At 34.7% G+C, this 22,909-nt stretch overlaps 1 protein-coding gene across 3 annotated transcripts in view; it reads left to right on the plus strand.

Annotated features, from left to right (window-relative positions):
• The window catches only part of LOC148950433 (uncharacterized), a 75,355-nt gene that overhangs the window by 35,025 nt on the left and 17,421 nt on the right, over nt 1-22,909 (plus strand). For 2 of the 3 annotated variants that reach the window (XM_089091604.1, XM_089091605.1), the window contains exon 5: nt 16,662-16,882. The gene's annotated coding sequence lies outside the window, so the exon portion shown is untranslated. Of the gene's footprint in view, nt 1-6,789; nt 7,678-16,661; nt 16,883-22,909 lie in introns of those variants that run through there. The other variant, XM_089091607.1, reaches the window with a different exon arrangement.

Raw genomic sequence — 22,909 nt, forward strand, 5'->3', positions numbered from 1 at the left:
GAATTGTATATAAATTTTTGGACAAAATTTGTATGTTTAGTAAATTCTCGATGAGTTTGTTTAATAACTGCTTAATAATATTCTGACTACTGAATTTCGGTTGGATATGAAGGGGACCTATTGTTTACATGGATGGACATTCTAGGTAACTTGATCTTCTACGCGGCTAAAGCCATCGCGACCTCTGGAGTAGGGTTCTCTAATGTCTTAAGTACATTGTATACATATGCTTAAATAAATTGAAACATTGTAAATTTATCTCGTATGGACTGCGTGAATTCAGGAACGAATGCGCCACCGTGCGGCATCATTTCCGCTGCAACTGGGAAATTCAAAATCTAGTTTTTTAATACTTTTAAGTCGATTTGCTGTCTCAGAATATTCAGTCAATAGGAACTTGGTCTTCTTTGGGGCAATGTCGTGATTTGGTGCAGAAAAATGCCTCTTTCCAGTGGCATAATCTTTGAGATCATTTTAAAAAGTGCATTAGAATTTCTGGTACTGCTCTATTAGCTGTAAGACAAGCGATAATGCGAAGAAGTAAGAAATTAGTCAAACAGGTTTTTTTCAACTAAGAATTTATTGAAAACAGTGGTTTCTCACTGCGTTTACAATATTTAAAATTTAGTTTTTTGGGGTTTAGGGGAGGATAAAAGGTATCTAGTTTACGTTAGGTTACGTATCTAATACATGATATGATTTACCCATGTACAAATATATAGCCGACAAGGGTTCAATATGGAGTTGATGAAAAAAAAAAAGAAAACGCACTCACAAAGAAAACTATACAACAGAAAATAAATTCAATATTTCTACTAACACAAAGCAGGATGGAGGCTGTTTGTCCTATCAAGCCTTGAAAAATAGCGACCGTGATGATGCTCAGCCACGGTTAGTGGCTCAGTTAACCCGTAGCCTGATACTAGTTTTCTGTTTCTTGTCCTTAGGGGTATACACAAGAGAAATTTCGTAGAATGAAATATACGGATCTAATAGTCTTTTTATCAGTTGCTGTAAACATATTCCGAAATGGAGCCAATGCGAGGACATGAGGCATCACAAAAGCGTTGTAGACAAGGACGAGAATACACCTGCTGTAGCAAGCTTTATAGTAAACTAGCACATCAAACGCTTTTTTAAGTTTTTCACTTAGATGAGAGATAAGGAAAGCCTTGTCGTTTTTACACTATCCTCTATCGGAAGACCGAGATACTTAGGCCTAATATAAGCAGATAACTGAACACTCTGATTTCCTAACTGTACGCATCCAACATCACCAACAGATTTGCCGAAAGTAAGGACCTCGCTCTTCGAAACATTAAAATTGAAACCAATTTTGGCATACTCCCTACTAAGCACAGAAAAATTCTCAATAGACGATACAGTGCCTCTCCCTCTAATCTGCACAAAAAGCCAATACTGTCGGCACAAAAAATTTGGCGGAGTATTTTATGTCCATTGTTGCTAGGTTTATAGGCGGAAAAAATATAATGGTAAGCAAAAGGGGACGTTATAACACCCGTGTTACTGCTGCAGGAATACGGTATGCAAAGGGGCATTTAGGACGCCATGAAATTTTTAGGAAAAGCATAGGAGCAACCCCAACTCGTCAATTGAAAAAACTTACACGTGAAAGAATTATGGCTAGCTTAAGGGGGGAAAAAAATGCAAAGCCAAAAAGTGCCTATTTGGCAGTGTTTCAGGAAATATTGCTAGCCGAGGAGATAAAAACTATGGTCCCAACGCAAATGCTCCAGATCTTGACGCAGATTCTTTTGAAAATGCAATTACTTCTTCAGAAAATAGAATTACTTCTTCAGTAGCAGGGCTTATTTGCAAGCGGCGTGTTAAGACAGTAGCTCCAGTAGTGAAACAACTTCTGTATCCTGAACAATACAGAATTAAAGCAATGGAATACGGTCATATCCATGAACCAAAGACAAAGTTATCTTTTGAAATAAAGTTTGACTACAAAATTAGTTCTGCTGGCTTAAATATCCACACAAGTTTTAGATTTTTGGCGGCTAGTCCTGACGGTTGAGTACCGTTCCCATTTGGTGAAAAGGCCATAATATAGGTTAAATGTCCCATGACAGTCAAAGAGCTGTGTATCACTGAATGGTTGGAATCACAAAAGTCCAGTTGTATTGAAATCATTGACAGCAGTAAAATGAGACTAAAGAGAAACCACAATTATTATTACCAGATTCAGATGCAACTTGAGTGCTCAGACATCGAAGTTGCATATTTTGTGTTATATTTTGGTAAAGGTTCAATATATACGGAGCGAATAGTTTGTGACAAGGAGTTTTGGTCACAGAAAATGCTACCAAAGCTAGAAAGATTCTTCTTTGAAGCACTTCTGCCAAAAATAGTTGATGGTAGAGTTCCAAGAAGCATGGACATTCGGGAAGCATTCCTTTGAAGCAATTAACTTAGTTATGTATAGATAAATGATTTTTTGTTCAATGAATTCAGCTTGAATTAATATTTACTATCATGACAGTATCGCGTACCTCTTTGAAACAATGCTTTACGCTGCAGTTCAGTACACTTTTTCTAATCATGAATATAACTATTAAAAGGGAATATCGTACGCATATACATTTTAGGGATCTATCTTTCACGCATATACAGGGCTCCTGAATGGGGGAGAGGGTACAAGGAGGTTATGTACAAGATCAGGAGACGTTGACAGAAGTAGTAGAAGAGTTGGTATTCTTAATAGTAATAACAGTAGTAGCAACAGCACTAGTAGTATCAGCAGAAGAAGTAGTTGCAGCATCTACATAGTGCTCTTGAGTAATTCAAACCTCCCTCTCAAAATATCCCCTAAATTTTCAATTAAATACACGACATCGGTCTTGTGATATTACTGATAGGCTCCTTTGACAGCTTGCATGCCAATAGTGTGTTTTCATTTAGTTCAATCTTTTTTCTCAATATTCCCTGAAACTTTCACCGTAATACCTTTATACCACCATAATACCGTAATAGCCTAATTAGTAGCAGTAGGAGTATTAGTAGGAGTAGCGACAGTAGGAGTGGTAGTACACTCAAAAGAATAAATTTGATTTCCAACTAATTTTTCGCTGGAATTTAAACCAGGCAATTTTTTCGTTTAAATTTTGATTTGTGTTTTGGGTCCATCAAATTTTTGAAATTACTCAGATTTATGTATTTTTCAGCAGAAGAAACGTAATTCCCAATGAAAATAGGTTTTATTAATCCATATTGTATGGATTTATATGCTAGATCAAATTTTTTAGAATATCATATTGAATTTGATTAAGGTAACATTTAAATTAGTATGTTATATAGCAATCCAAACCAAAGGTTAGAATTACAACAGAAAAGAAGAAGCTAATTGTCTTTTGAGTAAAAAAGAGAGTATAAAATTTGGGTTGATATGAGTTGAAAAAAGTTTAATTTACACGTCTAGAAAGTGCTTACCCAAAAGTTTGTCAATAAATATTATATTTGCATAAAACTTTTATAGGTGATTTTGTTTCGTAATACATTCGTTTTGTGATTTTCCTTAACTAGAAAATTTTTGAAGCTGTTATCCTATTCTTAAAAATACCAAATTCTCAACATATTTTCCCCTATATACAATAAGCAAGAAGTTGTTCCTCTTCATCAACTATGATTTTTATGTTGGCATTCTCTTTGAGCGGTGTCATCTCTGGATATCTCAATCTTGAATATCCACCATCAGCAATGTTGAATTGTTTCGGCAGTCCAAAGAAATCGAATCTCTCTTTGTCATGACAACGCACGCAAACATTTCTAATATTGTTATCACTAGTACTTGTTTCATAGTTCAAATATTTGTCTATGTCAGCGTTCAACGCAACGACAACCTTATCATGTGCTCAGGCTATTGCGTAAAATTTAGGGGTCGTGGGGAGGGTTGTAGATAGTTAGGGGGGGGGGAGGCATTGGGGTCTTTGGAGGTTGAGTCATTGATAACTAAGGGCTGTCTTATCATCACCTAAAACTTATGACTTTTTTTAGTAGCTCCAATAGTATACCCAATATAAGGATTGTCAAAACACTTCTGTTAAATAAATAAAAAATATAAAATAAAAGTTAAACAAAAAATTAGACAAAAAAGGTATTAAAAAATGGGGGGGGGGGATTAAAAAGTTTGAAGGGGCGGTAAAAATTAGGGGGAGGGGCATTAGGCCCTTTGGAGGTTGGGTCATTGATGGCTAAGGGCTTTCGTATCATCACCTAAAAATAACAGGCTACGACTTATTGTAGTAGCTCCGTTAGTATACCCACTATGGGCATCGTCAAAAAACTTCTATGTTAAAATATGAATAAATATAAATAAAAAAGAAAAAAATAGACTTACATTTTTTTGAATTTTTTTGACCATTTTTTAATAGACTTAAAAAATAGTGGAGGGGATAAATATTTGAGGGGGGGGTAAAAATTTAGGGGGAGGGGCATTGGGGCCTTTGGAGGTTGAGTCATTTATAACGAAGTGCTGTCGTATCATCGCCTAAAATGTATACGATTTTTCGTAGAAGCTCCAATAATATACCCACTATGGGCATCGTCAAATAACTTCTATGTTAAATAGATTAAAAAGAGTTAAAAAAAAAAATAGATTTAAAAAGTCAAGGATCATATAGATAATATGATCCTTTCCACTGAAACTTTCTACTTTAATAATACGATCTTTAAACCCAAACTTAAAATAAATCTTCATTGAGGAAATTTTTATTCATTCTCAAATGGATCAGTGATGTAAATTTTCCTCTGTTCTGTCTTCATCTACATAATTTCATCTAATTGATTTTTGATTAGTTCGGTAGACAAAGCCAAATGTTTCAAGAGAGCATGTCGTAAATAAGGATAGCCATCACACAAATAGATTTATACTTCTAACTGACACTTTAGATAATCCTAAAGAATTCTATGTTATTGTCACCTAGAATAGGGTTTATTTTTTAAGTTTGATCGTTTGTTCTTCTTTTTTTTTACTGCTAATATAAAATGATCTAAGACATTGAAAGAACATTAGAAAGAACGCTCTTTCTGATATTTATTTGCATGAAACTGTTCTAAGGATATAACTTAGGGTAATGATTCCCTCTCCCCAAGGAAAAGGACCCCCTCCCCACTTGCTTTCATTTTGTACTTTATGCGCTTTCATTAGTGCTCTATCCTGTGTTTCAGAGGGATCACCATCGGGTTCCCCATATTTCATATTATATTTCCCTTTTTTAGAGTTTCTCAAAACGTTCCATCAGTTTTGCAAGCTTTTGAGCGCGTAAATATGCACTTGAACGGACAAAATCGAGCTGGTTCTTGCAATAGTCAAACTTCTAGTACTCTAAACAATGTTTTTTTTTACCAGTTTTTGCATTATATGGAATTGGTGCTTCCATTTCACGCTTTACGTGCTTTTTATTGCGCGCCTCATAGCAATCCTTTGCTTTTTTGTTTAGACACTATTGGAATATCTGTATCACAAAATGTATTGTCAGACTTATGGGTTACTTGTGCCTATGGTACCTATGGTACACTTTTGCAAAACACCAAAACAGAGTAAAACAGACTTTTCTCACAGCATATTTTGCATCCCAACTTTGAATAATAGAAATTTATTTTCATAGTTTCTCTGCCAAACAGAGTAAGACACTTTGAACCTAACGTTCGAATAAAATAAAAATGTACTTTCTTTAGGTTTTGTCCAAACAATAGTAAGACATATTTTGAACAAAGTCAATTGAATAAAAACAGCTGTCCTCCTGTTTTGTCCAAAACAGAGTACAAGACGTTTTGGACCCCTCCTTTGAAGCAAAAAAGTTATCTTCATAGTATTTAGTGCAAAACAGAGGACAACAAATTTTGAAGCAAACATTCGAATCAAATAAGCGTATTTTCGTTGGGTTTTGTGCCAAACGGAATGAAACACATTTTGAACCGTATATTTGAATAGAATTAGCGTGTTTTCTTTGGTTTTGGTCAAAAATATAGTAACAAATTGAATACTAAATCAATCGAGTAAAAAAAACACGATTTTTTGTCGTTTTTTGTGCAAAACAGCTTGTAATCTAAGTTTTGTATTCTATTGAAGTAAATTTGATTTTTGAAAAAGGGGAAAACACTCCCAAAGGCTGTTATGCGTCTTGATAAAAGTTACAGCATCAGATACAGCATATCATTGAACCTTAGTGTTAAGGTTTCAAGCGTCTATCTACATGAAATGTAGAATTTGTTGCTTCTTTAGATTAAAAAATATGTTTAGATAAGGTAAAATTTGATCTGGTATGATTGAGGAATCTGAGGTAGTATTCAAAGAACTTCACAATTTCGTAAAGACTCAGGGGAAAATCTTAAGAAATCATAGTTATTCATTGTATCAGTGAAAAATCCTTGACAATTTTGCTTGTAATCTAAGTTTTGTATTCTATTGAAGCATATTTGAAACAGGAGAAAACACTCCAAAAGGGTGCATTGGGTCTTGATAAAAGTCGGAGCATCAGATACAGCACATCAAAGAACCTTAGTGTTGAGGTTTCAAGCGTCTATCTACATGAAATATATAAATTTTTTTTCAATGAAAAAGATTAGATAAAAAGGAAAATTTAAATCTGGTAAGATTGATGAATGTGAGGTCGTAGTCAAAGAACTTTACAATTTTGTGAAGACTCAGGGGAAAAATCTGAAAGAATCATGGTTATTCACTGTATCAGTGAAAAAATCCTCGACAATTTTGCTTGTAATCAAAGTTATGTATTCTATTGAAGCAAATTTAATTCTTTTTTAAAGGAGGATACACTTCAAAAGGGTGCAACGTGTCTTTATAAGAGTTACAGCATCAGATACAGCACATCAAAGAACCTTGGCGTTGAGGTTTTAAGTGTCTATGTATTTGAAATGTAAAATTTGTTGCTTTTTCAATGAAAAACTTAAAAAAAGGGAAATACGAACTGGCAAGATTGATTAATGTGATGTAGTAGTAAAGAACTTGATAATTTTGTGCAAACTCAGGGGAAAAATCGTAGAAAATCAAGGTTATTCACTGCATCAGTGAAAAAAAAATCCAAAAATGTCCTAGGGGCGATGATGGATGCCACGTGGATGGCAGGGGTTAGCTGCATAATGTCGTGGTGGTGTGAGGTGTTTTGAGGAGCATCATGAAAGGGTTGGTTTGCGAAAGCATGAATCATTGGATTTAATACGTGATTTTTCACTAGAAAATATCTGGAAAACATGTTAGGAATAATGAAGAGGGTGTCAGAGGGGCAGTAATGGTGTGGCGCGTTGGGGTGAATGTTCATAGTCTTTGTTAAAGGAAACTTGGCATCGTCGTTAAAAGCACTCAGAAATAATAAATAATAAAGTATAATATATTATAGGGTTTAAATATTTATCTCTAACGAGATTATGGGTTATTTGAAAAAATTGTAATTTGAAGAGCACATTCAAATGTGCGCTTGTCAACCGGGGAGGGCATAGTCTTGCCCACCAAAGGATCCCAGTACTTTGGTAATGCTCCCAGAAATACCTCAATATGGAATTAAATTTAGCTCTAATATCAACCCCGCCTTCTGGAGATAACTGCTAGTACCCCCATCTCTCTTTAATTCAGTCATGTTTTTGCTTATACTTCATCCTTTTACAAGTCTTTTTTCACTTTTTGTTTTTCGTTTGTCGTGTTTTTAAGGGCCTTTTCTATGTTTTAATAATGTTTTTAAATCTGTTTTTTTTTTCAATAAATTGGCATTTAAAAAGGTCTGTGTTCTTTTAGATCCCTTGTTCCAGGATATGACTTCAATACCTAATAATTTACTGATCGGGGTATCTAAAACCTTAACTATGTTACACCTAATATGTAACTTAACTCTTATACATTGCATTAGTGCGAAAAAGTGATAGGTGTATTTAATTATGGACAAGTCAATATGACTTGGGAATGCTTGTGCTCTGATGTGGAAGGGCTTGGAAATCATTTAATCGAGTGGAACATGCGGGATTTATATTGCCTGCTGATGACTGTCATGTGGAAAGTATTCCTTAAAACAGAATATTAGAAATAGATTGCTGGTCCTCTCAGTTATTGCACAACTTCACTGGATGGGAATGACCTTTCGAGTGTTAATGAGGACAAACATCATTTCAATATAATGGTCCCCTGTGTAAAATGCATTGAAAGAAAAATTAAATCTCAAAAAGTATTATGTCTCACCCCGCATGTTTTTCCTCCTGAGTGAAAAGCAGGGATCCCCCGGGCTTTGATGTCGCGTTAAAATGCGTCATTCGTAAACTTTCCCATTACGTAAGAACTAAACAAAAAACGTATTGAAAAAAACGCCTTGAAAGACACAAAGTCTTAAAAGAAAATGAAATCACAAAAAGTATTATGGAACACTTCACGTGTGTGCCGTCATTGCGTAAGACTCACGTTAGTATGAAAACTCTATTTAGACTTAGAGATGAATATTTAGGCGGATTTTGAACTTAATCAAAACACACCATGTGCATGTGGGTTGTCAAAGAGGTGGATTGCTGAAAATAAAATACATTTTAAATGTTTTGTTTTTAATGTAATTAAACAAGACTAAATATTAAGACTTTTAAGAATGAACATAAAAATATATGAAAATATCAATCCACATTTTTTTTTCCAGTAACCTTGGTTATGGTAGTTATTCTTTTCTCAATATTATAAAAATTAGAAACAAACATATGAAACTAAGAATTGTTTTGAGTAAAGCGCACATTATTTTCTGGCTTTGGAAGATAAGGAGGCGTCAGCCCTACTCCTTTTAGTTCGTAACCTTCAATAATTTATCTCTAACCTTACGACAACCCTATTTAAAAAAAATCATTTTAACCACACTATCAGCACCTGGTACTTTTATTCTGCTTATCTCCCTCTAACGCTTTCCCTTTTACTAGCTCTGACCTCGGTCATACTTTTATCCTCTCAACTTATTCGCATGTCTCTGTAATATTTTTCTATTATACTGCCTGGCTGTATCTTTCAGGTCTTTGATAATTTTATCAATAGCCTCTACTTCTACCCTCTTTAATTCTTATTTCAATGTTTTTTCCACTTTCCTTAGATTCCTCTTATGTTCATATGATCCGTCACTGAAATGGTTATCGGATCTTTTCCATTAAACATAAAGTATCATCATGAATCATCCTAGTTGCGTTTTTAACTTCCTCTACTAAGAAAAAATCAGTGACTTCACAAACTATTTTCCAAAAACTAATTGCATCTATATTCCCTATTGTCAAATATTGAACTCTCCAGTTTTGTATTAAACTTATCCTGGAAACTTTTTCTCAAATTTTCATCCTGGAGTCCATCAACGTCATATTTTCGATGCATTATTCTTAAACACTACTTGATGGTTGTTTTTATTTTTAACATGAATAACAGCACTCCTCTATACCATAATATTTTTCATCAGTCCTGGCTGTCTTCGGTTTATATTAATATAATCAATAAGATTTGCTGTTTTACCATCATGCCAATATTATTCTAACTTATTGGTCATTTTACGACCAAATAGTGTTATAACTGTTATAGTGTTATAACTAAGTCTAAAACCATTACTGTTTCCTCTTCCTACTGCAAATGTACCAAGACTAGAATACCATCTATCCTTATTTTAACCAACTTAGGCATTAAAATCCCCTAAAGAAGACCATATTTCTACCTGGGACCCCGTTTAATTCTTCCTGTAGCTGTAAGTAAAATTCGTCTGAGTCACTACTGATTCCATCAGTAAGTTGTACAGGGACATGAGTAGTATGGGGTTATGCACTGTAACAAGGGCCCATCCTCTTCAATCCCCAGCGCCGGTACTTTTTTAAGACCACCCAGAACGGGGATTCCCCCAGTGTCGCCATCTACATTATCAAAGTCATAGATGTTGGAAAGTTTTCTTTTCCAACAACACATTTTATAGTTTTTAAGCAGTTTTCCATCAATTTTATGAGATTTGTATCTATAGTGTTGTAGAAATCGAACATGAGACCCATGGTTTCCTATGGTAAAATAACGACACGTTACTCGACTGAACTAACAAGTCATTGATGCTATTATGTTCTTAGAAATAGATTCTAGGCAATCAAAATATTGTTTCTGGGACGCTAGCCAACTGATATTAAGCGTCTATATATCATAACAAGTTAATTGTGCAATCAATTCCTCAATTAGAGATGGATTTTTGGTAAATGCTATCAGTGATTTGTTTTCGGGCAATCCTTTTGTCATCATTCCAAGAATATGCATGCCAAAGTGATTTGAGATAATTTCTAGATAGATATTCTCTTGATGGTTAGTAAAACTTGTTTCGATCTTCAAAAATTGTAATAACTACAACCGGCCAGCTATCTTTTATGTAATGTAATAGTCCTGAGTACACCGGTTTACTATTACTGGGGCTTGAAGATGAGTTTGGGTACTATAGTTCCCATCCAGGACACTAATACCCCCAAATTTATAACTTCAATTTTTTGGGGGGTGGAGACTTAGAATATTTTTATAACAAAAGAAATTCATTCGTGATATTTTCTAAATACGAATGCAGAAGATAAATATATGTTAGTCATGATTTTTCTTATTAGAAAAGTAATGTTTGTAGTGACATTTTTTTCTTTTTTTGACTCAGTTTTTTTTAACTTTAAATCTATTCAACTTTTTTAGGACTTCTGTTTTTTAGGGGGGGGGGGTTAGATTTTTGAGAATTAGTCGTTTTTTGGGTTGGGGGGTTTAATTTTTTTTGACTCAATTGAACACAGTCACAAGCATCGGTCACAAATGTCATAGGCTCTAGTTAAAGCAGAAGGTTTCATTAGAATGATTGCTACATCAACTCATTGAACAAAAAGACATATTTCATATTATTTCATATGTTCATTTATAGGCACATCCCCCTCTTCCTATTTTCCAACCACACCAGTACAAAAAGCACACTGAACCTGGTCAATGTGATCAAGAAAAAAGAATCCAGCTTTTGCAAGTTATCTGGTATCAATAAAATCCTTTGACCTTCTTCCATGAAATGTTGTTAGTCTAACATCCTAGTTATTGAAAATTGTTTTTATTATATCATTCCAGTGCAAAATTAATATTGATCGAAAACAAAATAAACCAACTACGGTCGATGACTAAGCTCAGGATTTAAATGAGACGGCTGTATAAAGAAAAATCGAAAAACTATATTCACTAAAGATATGTTTCAGTTGGAGGGTGAGTACCAACAATTAATAAAAGCACTTTTGAGTACAACAAACTTAGCTAGCTGGTAAATTCCAAGTGCTTTAGTTACCAACTGTGCATTAAAAAATAATAAAAACACGTTAGACTCCAACAAACTCAGCTAGTTGGTAAATTCTGAGTGCTTTAGCGGCTGACTGAATATCAAAAAATTATAGAATGCACTTTCGAGTATAGCAACCTTAACTAGTTAGTAAATTTCGAGTGTTTAATTTGCTGACTGACTATCAAAAATTTAATAAAAAGAACTTTTTGAGCACAACAAACTCATTTAGTTGATAAATTCATCGTGTTTTAGGTGCAGTTTGAATACAAAAAAAATCATAAAGTACTTTTTTGTACAACAAACTCAGCTAGTTGATAAATTCTGTGTTTTTGACTTGCAGGCTGAGTACCAAAAATTTAATGAAAGTACTTTTGAGTACAATAGCTTGTTGATTAATTCTTGGTATTTTAATTGCTGGCTGAGTACCAAAAACTTAATGAAAGCGCATTTGAATACAACAAACTCAACTGGTTGGTAAATTTTAAGTGTTTTAGCTCCTAACTGAATATCAAATATTTAATGAAAGCATATTTGAGTAAAACAATCAACTAGTTTGTAATTCAGGAGTATTTTAGCTGCTGACTGAATACACTGAATATTCTCGTACAAATTTTTATAAAAGCACTTTTGAGTACAACAAACTCAACTAGTTGATAAAATTTGAGTGTTTTAGCTTTTGACTTAGTATCAAAATTTAACAAAAGGACTTTTTAGTACAAAAGATTCAGCTAGTTGATGAATTCCGAGTACTTTAGTTGCTGACTGACTACCAAAAATTTAACAAAAGCACTTTTTAATACAACAAACTCAATTAGTTGATAAATTCCGAAAGTTTTACTTACCGAGTGGGTATCCAACATTTAATTAAAAGAGTTTTGAGCACAACAAACCATGCTACTTGGTAAATTTAGTGTTTTAGTTACTGACTGAGTGACAAAAGATAATGAAAAAACTTTTGAGTACAAAAATTTTACCTAACTTATATATTTGGTATTTTTTTAGTTGCAGGCTCAGTACCAAAAATTTAATGCAAGCACTTCGGAGTACAGCACACTCAACTAGTTGGTGAATTCCAAGTGTTTAAGTTGCTAATTGAATGTAAAAAAATGTAGTACACGCGCTTTTGAGCACAACAAATTCAGCTAGTTCATAAATTATGTTTTAGCTGCTGACTGAATATAAAAAATTAAATAGAAGCACTTTCGTGCATAGCAAATTCAGCTTGCTTATTAATTCTGTGAGTTTTACTTGCTGGCAGAGCACCAAAAATGTAATAAAAGCACTTTTGAGAACAAAAACTCTGCTATTTAATAAAATCCGAGTGTTTTGGTTTCTGGATGAGCACCGAAAAATTTAATGAAAACACGTTTTAGTACAAAAAACCCAACTTGTTGCTAAATTCTGAGTGTTTTAGTTACTGACTGAGTACTAAAAATTTGATAAAAGCAGTTTTGAGTTCAACAAGCTCAGCTATTTGATAAACTCCGATTATTTTACTTACCGACTGGCAATCAAATATTTAATCAAAGAACTTGAGCACAACAAACTCAGCCAGATGGTAAATGCTGAGTATTGTTGTTGCTGACTAAGAAACCAAATTTAAATAAAAACTCTTGAGTACAATAAAATTTGAATTCATCAATACTACATGTTTTAGTTACAGACAGAGTTCTAAAAGTTTAATGAAAGCACTTTTAGAACAAAAACTCTGCCAGTTGATAAATTACGAATGTTTTACTCACTGACTGGCTATTAAAAATTAAATAAAAGTACTTGATTACAGCAAACTCAGCTAGTTGGTATTTTCTGAGTATTTTAGTTGCTAACTTAATATAAAAAGTTTAGTAAAGTGCTTGTTTACAACAAACTCAGCTAGTTGATGAATTCCGTGTATTTTACTCGCAGGCAGAGTACCAAAAAGCACTTTTGAGCACAAAGAGCTCATCTAATTGATAAACTCCGATTGTTTTAGTTGCTGGCAGAGTATCAAAATATTTGATGAGAGGTTTTCCATAAACTCAACTGGCTGGTAAATTCTGAGTGTTTTGTTGAAAACTGAACATCAAATGTTTAATCAAAGCATTTTTTAGTACAACAAAGTCAACTAGTTATTATTTTTTTAGTGGTTAAGTTGCTGACGAATACATAAATTTAATAAAACTTTTGAGTATAACAAACTCAATTAGTTGATAAGATCTGAGCATTATAGTTGCTGACTGAATATAAAAAAAATAATAAAAGCACATTGGAGTACAACAAATTCAACTAGTTGGTAATTTCCAAGTGTTTTAGTTGCTGACTGAGTACCAAAAATTTATTAAAAGCACTTTTGAGTACAACTAACTCAGACTGTTAATGAATTCTTAATGATTTACTTATCGACTGGGTGTAAAAACTTTAATAAAAACACTTTTGAGGACAACAAACTAGGGTAGTTGGCTAATTCCAAGTAGTTTTGTTGCTGACTCAGTAATAAAAACTTAATGAAAGTACTTTTGAGTACAAAAAAATAGCTAATTGATAAATTCTGTTTTAGTTGCTTGTAAAGTTCCAAAAATTTAATAAATGCACTTTTGAATTCAACAGACTCAGCTAGTTGGTAAATTCTGAGTGTTTATTAGCCCAATTGAAATCAAATTTTCTTATAAAAGCGCGTTAGAGTACAGCAAATTCATCTATCTGGTAAATTCTGAGTGTTGAAGCTGCTGACTAAGTAGCAAAGTTTTAATGAAAGCACTTTTGAGTGTAAAAACTCACCTAGTAGATATTTTCCAAATTTTTTAGTTTCTGGTTGAGCACCAAAATAATTAATGAAAGTATTTATGAGTAGAGCAAACTCAACTAGTTGATAAAATCCGAGTTTTTCAGCTATCTGAGTTTGTTGTACTCAAAAGTGCTTTTATTGATTTTTGATATTCAGCCAACAACTAAAGCACATCTTGTTGTTCATGGTTTTTAAGATTTTTTTTTATGACTGTCTCATTGGTACCGTGTGCTTGGTCATTGACCGTAGTTGGTTTATCGGATGTTTCTGATCAACTTTAGTTGTGCACTGGAATGATGTAATAAACCATTTAAAAAGACTAGGTATATTATAGTTGCACATATCAAGACAAAAAAGTTGTAAAATCGATTATCCTAAAATTATTATTCAAGAAAATTGCCGTGCTCTTAAACGAAAGGGTGTTAGGCTAAGGACATTTAATTGAATCTGGTCAAAGAATTTCATCGATACCATTGAATTTACAAAAGCTGGATTATTTTTTGTTTGCCACAGTGCCTAGGTTCAGTGTGCTTTTTTGGTAAGTGTGGTTGAAAACTGGGAAGAGGGTGATGTTCCTATAGATGAACATAGAAGACACATTGAAGCATGTCCTATTGTTCAAGGAGTTGATGTGTGGAACATTCCAGTGAAACTTCCTGTTGTAAATGGAGGCTCTGACATTCGCGAGCGATAAATAGGATAAGAAGCTATTGTCAAAAATATATTAATTTTTAACTAAAACCACCAAGGTAAGTCTTTTGACCTTTACTGTTAAAAGAAGAATGTAGTGCTCTTAAGCGAGATTATGTTAGACTAAGGTCGTTTAATAGAAGGTGGTCAAAGGATTTCATTGACAGCAGAGAATTTGCAAAAGCTGGATTCTTTTTTCTTGCTTACAGTGACCAGGTTCACTGTTTTTCTTTGTGCAAATGTTGTTGGAAACTGGGAAGTGGAGAATGTGCCCATAGATGATTATATGGAACACTTCGAACATCTCTTTTTGTTAAATGAATCGATTTGGGAAACATTCCAGTGAAACCTTCTTCTTAAAGTAGAGGTTATGACATTTAACAGCGATACGTATGACTACATCCTGTGTGTCCGAAAAAATTTTGTCCCCCCTCAACCTGGAAAATCTAAGTGTTAGAAAAATCTATATCCAAAAAAAGTTGAATAAAAGGATTTTTAAGTTAAAAAAAAACTAAGCTAAAAAAAGGAAAAAAATGTCACAACAAACATTGTTTTTCAAATAGGAAAAATCACGACTAAAATATATCTATCATCTTCGTTCGTATTTCGAAAATATTACAAGTGAATTTCTTACGTTATAAGTATATTTAGAATCATATTAAGACAAGTTAAAAAAATTGAAAAACTTCTTTGCCCCCCCCCCAAATCGAAGTTAAAAATGGGGGGGGGGCAATGATGCATGAAGGGGGGAAGGGACCCTTTATGGGAACTCGGGAACCCAAACTCATGTGCAAGCCCCGGTAATGGTAAACCAGTTTGCTCACGACCATTACATTACATAAAGGATATCAGGCCGGTTGTATTCATTGCAATTTTTGGAAATCAAAACGAATTTCATTAAACATCAAAAGAAAGCATGTCTTTGCTATTATCTAAAATAACTGTGGTATGCATATTCTTAGAATGACGCCAAAAGAGATGCCCGGAAACAAATCACTGATAGTATTTACCAAAAATCCAACTCCAATTGTGAAAGCGATTGCACAATTAACTTGTTACGATATATTGACAATAAGATCAGTTGGTTAGCATCCCAGAACAATATATTAATTGCCTAGAATGTATTTATAAGAACATAACATCATCAATGACTTGTTAGCTCATGTGAGTAGCGTATTTTTTTACCATAGTAAATCATGGGTCTTATGTTCGATTCCTACGCAAGATATAAATTTCATAAAATCAATGGACAACAGCTTAGAAGCTAAAAAATGTGTCGTTGGACAAGGAAATACGTCGCCATCTATAATTGTAGTTAACAAGAATGCCATCTATGACTTTGGTTACTAAGATGGCGACCCAGGGGAAATTTCCTTTCTTTATGGTCTTAAAAAGAGTGCCGGCACTGGGGATTGAAATGCGTGGGCTCTTGTTAAAGTGCATAACTAAAAACTACTATTCTTCAGGGGTATGTAATATTGTCACGGATACCTTGCACATTCTAGTCCTAAAATAAGCGACTAGCATTCTTTTATTAATAGCTTTCCAATCTAAACAAGACTTGACAGCTTCCTTGCTTGTTAGCAACACTCCTCTCTGTCTATGCGCTCAATCATTCGTGCCTAAATAAAATAAATAAATCCTATATCACCTAATATCATGTTTCCTTCACTTGGGCTATGAATTCCTGAAACTCCTAGTAAATCCAGTTCGAAACACCTCAAAGACAAGATTATGAATATTAAATATTGACCTTTAAACTAATTTTTAAGCAAAGTGAGTCGAAATATTAAGAACTTTCAACAGTTCTAACCATTTGACTTTTGCTTACATTGAAAAATGAATTTATTTGTAAAAACAGGAAAAATGTTTTCTAAACGCCATTTCATTTTTTATTTTTCTAGATTACCTTAATGAAGTATCAAATCGGTGGTACGATTTGCATTATTTTACCATGTTAAAGCCATTTCTGCTAGAGGAATTTAAGCGAAATAATGAAGTAATTGAGACAGAAGGTGTTTTCCATTGTGGAACTGAAGATGAGTTCGGCAGTACCGTTAAATTATATGGTGCTGGGAATAATACTTTTTCAGAGCAAAGTGGTGTTACGCTAATATTTCAGCTGGTAAGTTGGATATTGTTTCAAATAGCGTTGTTGGGTATCATTCCTTAATTGAAAACATTTGACATTAGTAGTGGGGCCCCAACGAATCCGATGGGCTAGATGTCCCTTTGATTCCTGGTATCGGTACTTTTTTAAGCTACTGGATACTAGGTGAAAGCTTAGAAAGGTATTTTTCTTCAAAATTTTCTACTTCGAAATGTTATTTTCAATATTTTGGTTTTTCTTTGAGATGTTTTTGTCGAGATTTCTTTCCTTGAGATATTTTTCCCCCGGACGTTCTCCAAGACATTAGTATAGTCTTCACTTGTGTAAATTTAAATGTAGATGACGCAGTTTCTAGGGTCAACAACGCTTGTTTTGGTAGGGCCTTCAAAAGGGTTCACTTCTGTCCAAGAAGTCTCATGGCTAAAAACACCGAATATATCCCGTTACGTGACCTATACACGGGTTTGTTTATATACATGATTTTACACTTCACTGCAATAAAGTCTTATGGATGCAAGCCGTCAGGTACATTTTCCCTGATTCCTTTTTTGATCGCAAGTTAATTTATATTTGGCAGTGAGAAAGGCAGCAGTGAAAAATAATCTACACATGTTCACTATGTTTGTACACATTGGGCAGCTGGTCATCCTTTGAGAACTGCACTATTGCTTATGACTAGGACGAAAAGTGTATATTATGCAATCCATGTAAATTGTATAGAGGATACGATGTGCAAATTAAAACCTTTGCAAGAGGTTTGTGACTCGCACATTAGGGGTTTCCTACTCTCCAACTGTCACTATGATAAATGAGATCAATGGGAAATTACTTATCTCGGTATTATTGAAAAAAAAAAACCTGAATGTGTTTTCAGTTTATTTCTAATAGACTGATATTGTACTGGTTTTAAGTTGTTTTGGGAGGAAGAACACAGTCTATACTTCAATCGTTGAAAAAAGAAGAGAGAATGGTTTCTGCGTCATTGCTGTGAAGATAATGGCTACTATGATTATACGGCTATTAATTTTTATTTGGCTTTTATTGAAAGTGATTCTTGATATAAGAATACCGTATGTGACAATGCTTCAGATAAACAAATTGAAACACGCGAAGTTTGCAATATGAAGCAAAATAGTATCATTGACTTTACTAAAAGATTAATTAAAAAAAAACTTTCCAAAAAATAAGTTTTTCAAAGAAAAGTAAAGGCCATTTTAAACTTAAGCTCAGCAGATATAAATACATTTTAAAATTTAACCTCAAAACGACCAGAAATTACTATTAAAGAATAAATGGAACCCAAAATGAACAGAAATTAAATATGCAATCATAGCAAAAACATACAACAATTAATAATATAAACAAATAAATAGATCTTAAAGTGAGTAATGATTAGATTCAATATGAATATCAAGCTTAAAATGAAAAAAAATATCTTCCTATTGAAGTATAAATGAAACTTAAAACGAACAGAATTAAATAAACAATCAATGAAAACAATACAATAAATATTGATGTAAATTAATAAATAAATCTTAAAACGAGTGAAACTTAAATTGAATACGCAAATCAACCTTGAAACGAACAAAAATCACCACAAACAAGAGTTTGGGTATGACCTCCTTCTCTCACTGTAGAAGTCTAAAAACTACTGCGTCATTGGCGCTTTACTGAAAACCAATTTTATTACAAAAATTGTTTTGTACTTAATATTGAAAATAAACATTAAAATTATAATAAAATTTTGAACTGATGAGCTTTCAGCAATTAATATCATTATAAATCAAATATTCAGTGTAATTTATTAGTTCTTTCTAAAGTTGTACAAGACGAATTAAATTTCACTACAAACAAGAGTTTGGATACTGCCCCCCCCCCCCCCTCCTTAACTGTGAATAAAACCAAAAGCCTACTACGTCATTGGCACTTAATGAAAATGAAATATATTACAAATATTTTCTTTTCCACTTCTTACAGAATTGAAAATAAAAATACAATTCCAGTGAAATAAATTCTTGAACTGATGGATATTTCAACAATTAATATCAGTATGCCTCAAATATTCAATTTGATGTTGTTTATACTTTCCAAGACTGTTCAAGACGCACATAGTATTCAGTAAAGCGCCAATGACGCAGTAGGTTTTAGACTTTTACAGTGAGAGAAGGAGGTCATACCCAAACTCTTGTTTATGGTGACTTTTGTGGCTACCTCAAATTTTTCATCAGATGTATTTGGGGTAAAAGGGCTTGGGGGGCCAGTTGCCCTCTGATCACTTTTGACTCTAAAAAGGGCAGTAGTACTCTGGATTTCCAATCGAATGAGCCCCCTTTGAAGTTTATACGACGACCTCTTCTATATGAAGTGCCTCTGGGAAAAAATAAACAGAGTGTGGGGGAAGGCTAGCTGCCCTCCGATCACTTTTGACTCTTAAAAAGTGAATTTAAAATTTCAATTTCCAATCAAATGAGCCCTCTAGGAATTTTATACGAGCATCCCTTTCCGTAATAACCATTTATGCCCCCAGGGCATAAATTACAACGCCTACCCCCGGGCCCTGGGGGGCTGTGTCGACACCAGAGTTTTTGTTATCAGAACTTTGAACTATTTTTAACAGAATGTCTATCTCAAAATTTTTATCTGATGCATTTAGGGTGTGGAGGAGGGGAGGGCTAGTTGCCCTCCGATATCTTTTAACTCTTAAAAAGTGAACAAGAACTTTCAATTTCAGATCAAATGAGCCCTCTCCGAAGTTTATAATAGCATCCCTTCCATAAGAACTATATATGCCCCTAGACCATTACTCAAAACGCATGCCTCCGGGTCCTGGCGGGTTCCATCGACAAAGGAATTTTTCTAATCTAACCTTTGAACTATTTTTAATGAAATGGCCATTATAAACATTTTTTCGGATGGGCTTGAGAAAAAAAGGCGTGTGGAGGGGCTAGTTGCCCTCGGATATCTTTTGACTCTTAAAAATTGAACTAGAACTTTCTATTTCCAGTCAAATGAGCCCCCTCTAAAGTTTATACGAGTATTCATTTCAAATGAACCATATACGCCCCCAGGACAACACTTACAACGCCTATCCCCCGGGCTCTGGGGGTTGTTTTTTGTTATCTAATTTTTTAATAATTTCCAAAACACTGGCTATCTCAAAATTTGTAGGGGGCGGGTTTGGGTAAAAAATAGCGTGGGCGGGGGGCTAGTTTAACTCTCTTGACTCTTAAAGAGTGAACTAGAACTTTCAATTTCCAATCAAATGATTCCTCTAGGAATTTTATACGAGCATCCCTTTCACAAGAACCATACATGCCCTTAGGGCATAGCTTAGAACGTCTTCCCCTGTGCCCTCGGGGTTTCTATTGACACTGGATTTTTTCTTACACGACCTTTGAACTATTTTTAACAAGATATCTATCTCAAAATTTTCATCAGATGGGTCGGGGGATAGCTGCCACCGGATCTCTTTTAACTATTAAAAAGTGAAGTCGAACTTTCAATATCCAATCAAATGACCCCTCTCTGAAGTTTATACGAGCATCTCTTTCATACGAACAATATATGCCCTAGGGCATAACTTACAACGCCTACCCCCGGGCCCTGGGGGTTTGTGACGACACCTGAGTTTTTGTTATCTGACTTTTGAAAATTTTTTTACTTAATGCCTATCTCTAAATTATTACTGGATGCATTTGGGGATGCAAGGAGCGTGGGGGGCTAGTTGCCCTCCACTGTCTTTTGACTCGAAAAAACTTAACTAGACCTTTTAATTTCCAATCAAATGAGCCATATCTGAATTTTTTACGAGCATGCCTTCAATAATAACCACATATTCCCCAAGGGCTTAACTTACAACACCTGCCCTCGGGCCCTGGGGGGCTGTGTTGACCTCTGAGTTTTTGTTATATGGGCTTTGAACTATTTTAAAAAATAGGTATCTCACAGTTCTTATCGGATGGCTTTGAGGAAAAAAGGGCGTGGAGGGGGGGCTAGGTGCCCTTCAATCTCTTTTGACTCTTAAAAAGGGAACTAGAGCTTTCAATTTCCAATCAAATTATCCCTCTTTGAAGTTAATTCGAGCATCCCTTCCATAAGATCCATATATGCCCCCAGGGAATAACTTACAACGCCTGCCCCTTGGCGCTGGTGGGTTGTGTCAACACCGGAATTTTTGTTATATGATCTTTGAACTATTTTCAACAAAATAGCTATCTTAAAATTTCTATTGGATGCATTTGAGAAAATAGGGTTTAGGGGGGAGAAGCCGGTTACCCTCCTATATCTTTTGAAGCTTAACAAGTGAACTAGAACTTTCAATTTCCAATCAAATGAGCCCTCTCTGAAGTTTATACGAGCATTCTTTCTATAAAAACCATGTGTGCCCCCAGAGCATAACTTATAACCCTTGTCCCTGAAGACTGTGGGGGGATTGTCCTGCTCAAACATATAATTTCCAGAACTTTCAACTACGTTGAACAAAATGATTATACCAAAATTTTGATTGGATGTGTTGGAGAAATGGTTGGCTCGGAAGGGGTGTTAGTTGCCTTAGAATCAGTTTCGACTATTTAAAAGGGAACTAGTCATTTAATTTTCCAATCAAATGAGCCCTTTCTGAAGTTTCTAGGACAATGTTGTCTATACAAAACCTTTTATGCCCCCAGTACATAACTTACAACCCTTGCCCTGAGGGTTTTGGGGGAGTTGTCATCCTCAAAGACCTAATTTCCTGACCTTCAAACTACGTTTAATAAAATGGCTGCCTCAAAATTTTGATTGGATGTGCTTGGGGGAAAGGTGGGCTTGAGAGGGGGGTTAGTTGTCCTCAAATCACTTTCGACTATTAAAAGGGCACTAGCCCTTTGAATTTCCAATCAAATGAGTTTCTACAACACCGCCTTCTATAAAAACCTTACATGCCCCCAGGATATAACTTAAAAACCCTTGCTTTGAGGGTTGTGGGGGAGTGCCCTCTTTAAAAACATATTTTCTATCGGAAAATCAACTACGCTGAACAAAATGGCTATCTCAAAATTTTGATTGGATGTGTCTGGGGGACTGATGGGCGTGGTGGGGGCTAGTTGCCCTCCAATCACTTTCGACTAGTAAAAACTTAAAACCCTTGCCCTAAGGGTTGTGGGGGAGTTTCCTCCAGAAAAATATATTTTCTATCTGGAAATCAACTACGCTGAACAAAATGGTTATAAAATTTTTTTTATTGAATGTGCTTGGGGGAAAGGTGGGCTTGAGAGGGGGGTTAGTTGTCCTCAAATCACTTTCGACTAATAAAAGGGCACTAGCCCTTTGAATTTCCAATCGAATGAGTTTCTACAACACCGCCTTCTATAAAAAAACTTATATGCCCCCAGGATATAACTTAAAAACCCTTGCTTTGAGGGTTGTGGGGGAGTGCCCTCTTTAAAAACATATTTTCTTTCTGAAAATCAACTACGCTGAACAAAATGGCTATCTCAAAATTTTGATTGGATGTGTCTGGGGGACTGATGGGCGTGGTGGGGACTAGTTGCCCTCCAATCACTTTCGACTAGTAAAAACTTAAAACCCTTGCCCTGAGGGTTGTGGGGGAGTTTCCTCCTGAAAAACATATTATCTATTTGGAAATCAACTAAGCTGAACAAAATGGCTCAAAAATTTTTGATTGAATGTGCTTGGGGGAATGATGGGCGGGGGGGGGCTATTTGCCCTCCAATCACTTTTGACTATTAAAAAGGGCACTAGCTTTTTAAATTTCCAATCAAATGAGCTTTTTTTAAGTTTTTTTGACAACGCCGCCTTCTATAAAAACCTTATATGCCCCCAGGGCATAACTTAAAACCCTTATCCTGAGGATTGGGGGATTGTCCTCCTCAAAAACATATTTTCTATCTGGAAATCAACTATGCTGAACAAAATGGCTGTCTCAAAATTTTGATTGGATCTGTCTCGGGGAATGATGGGCGTGGGGGAGGGGCTAGTTGCCCTCCAATCACTTTTGACAATTAAAAAGGGCACTAGCCGTTTTAATTTCCAATTGAATGA

The sequence above is a fragment of the Artemia sp. Qi Xiang Cuo genome, chromosome 7 (genome assembly GCF_049724085.1).
Source record: "Artemia sp. Qi Xiang Cuo chromosome 7, ASM4972408v1, whole genome shotgun sequence".
Taxonomy (NCBI): domain Eukaryota; kingdom Metazoa; phylum Arthropoda; class Branchiopoda; order Anostraca; family Artemiidae; genus Artemia; species Artemia sp. Qi Xiang Cuo.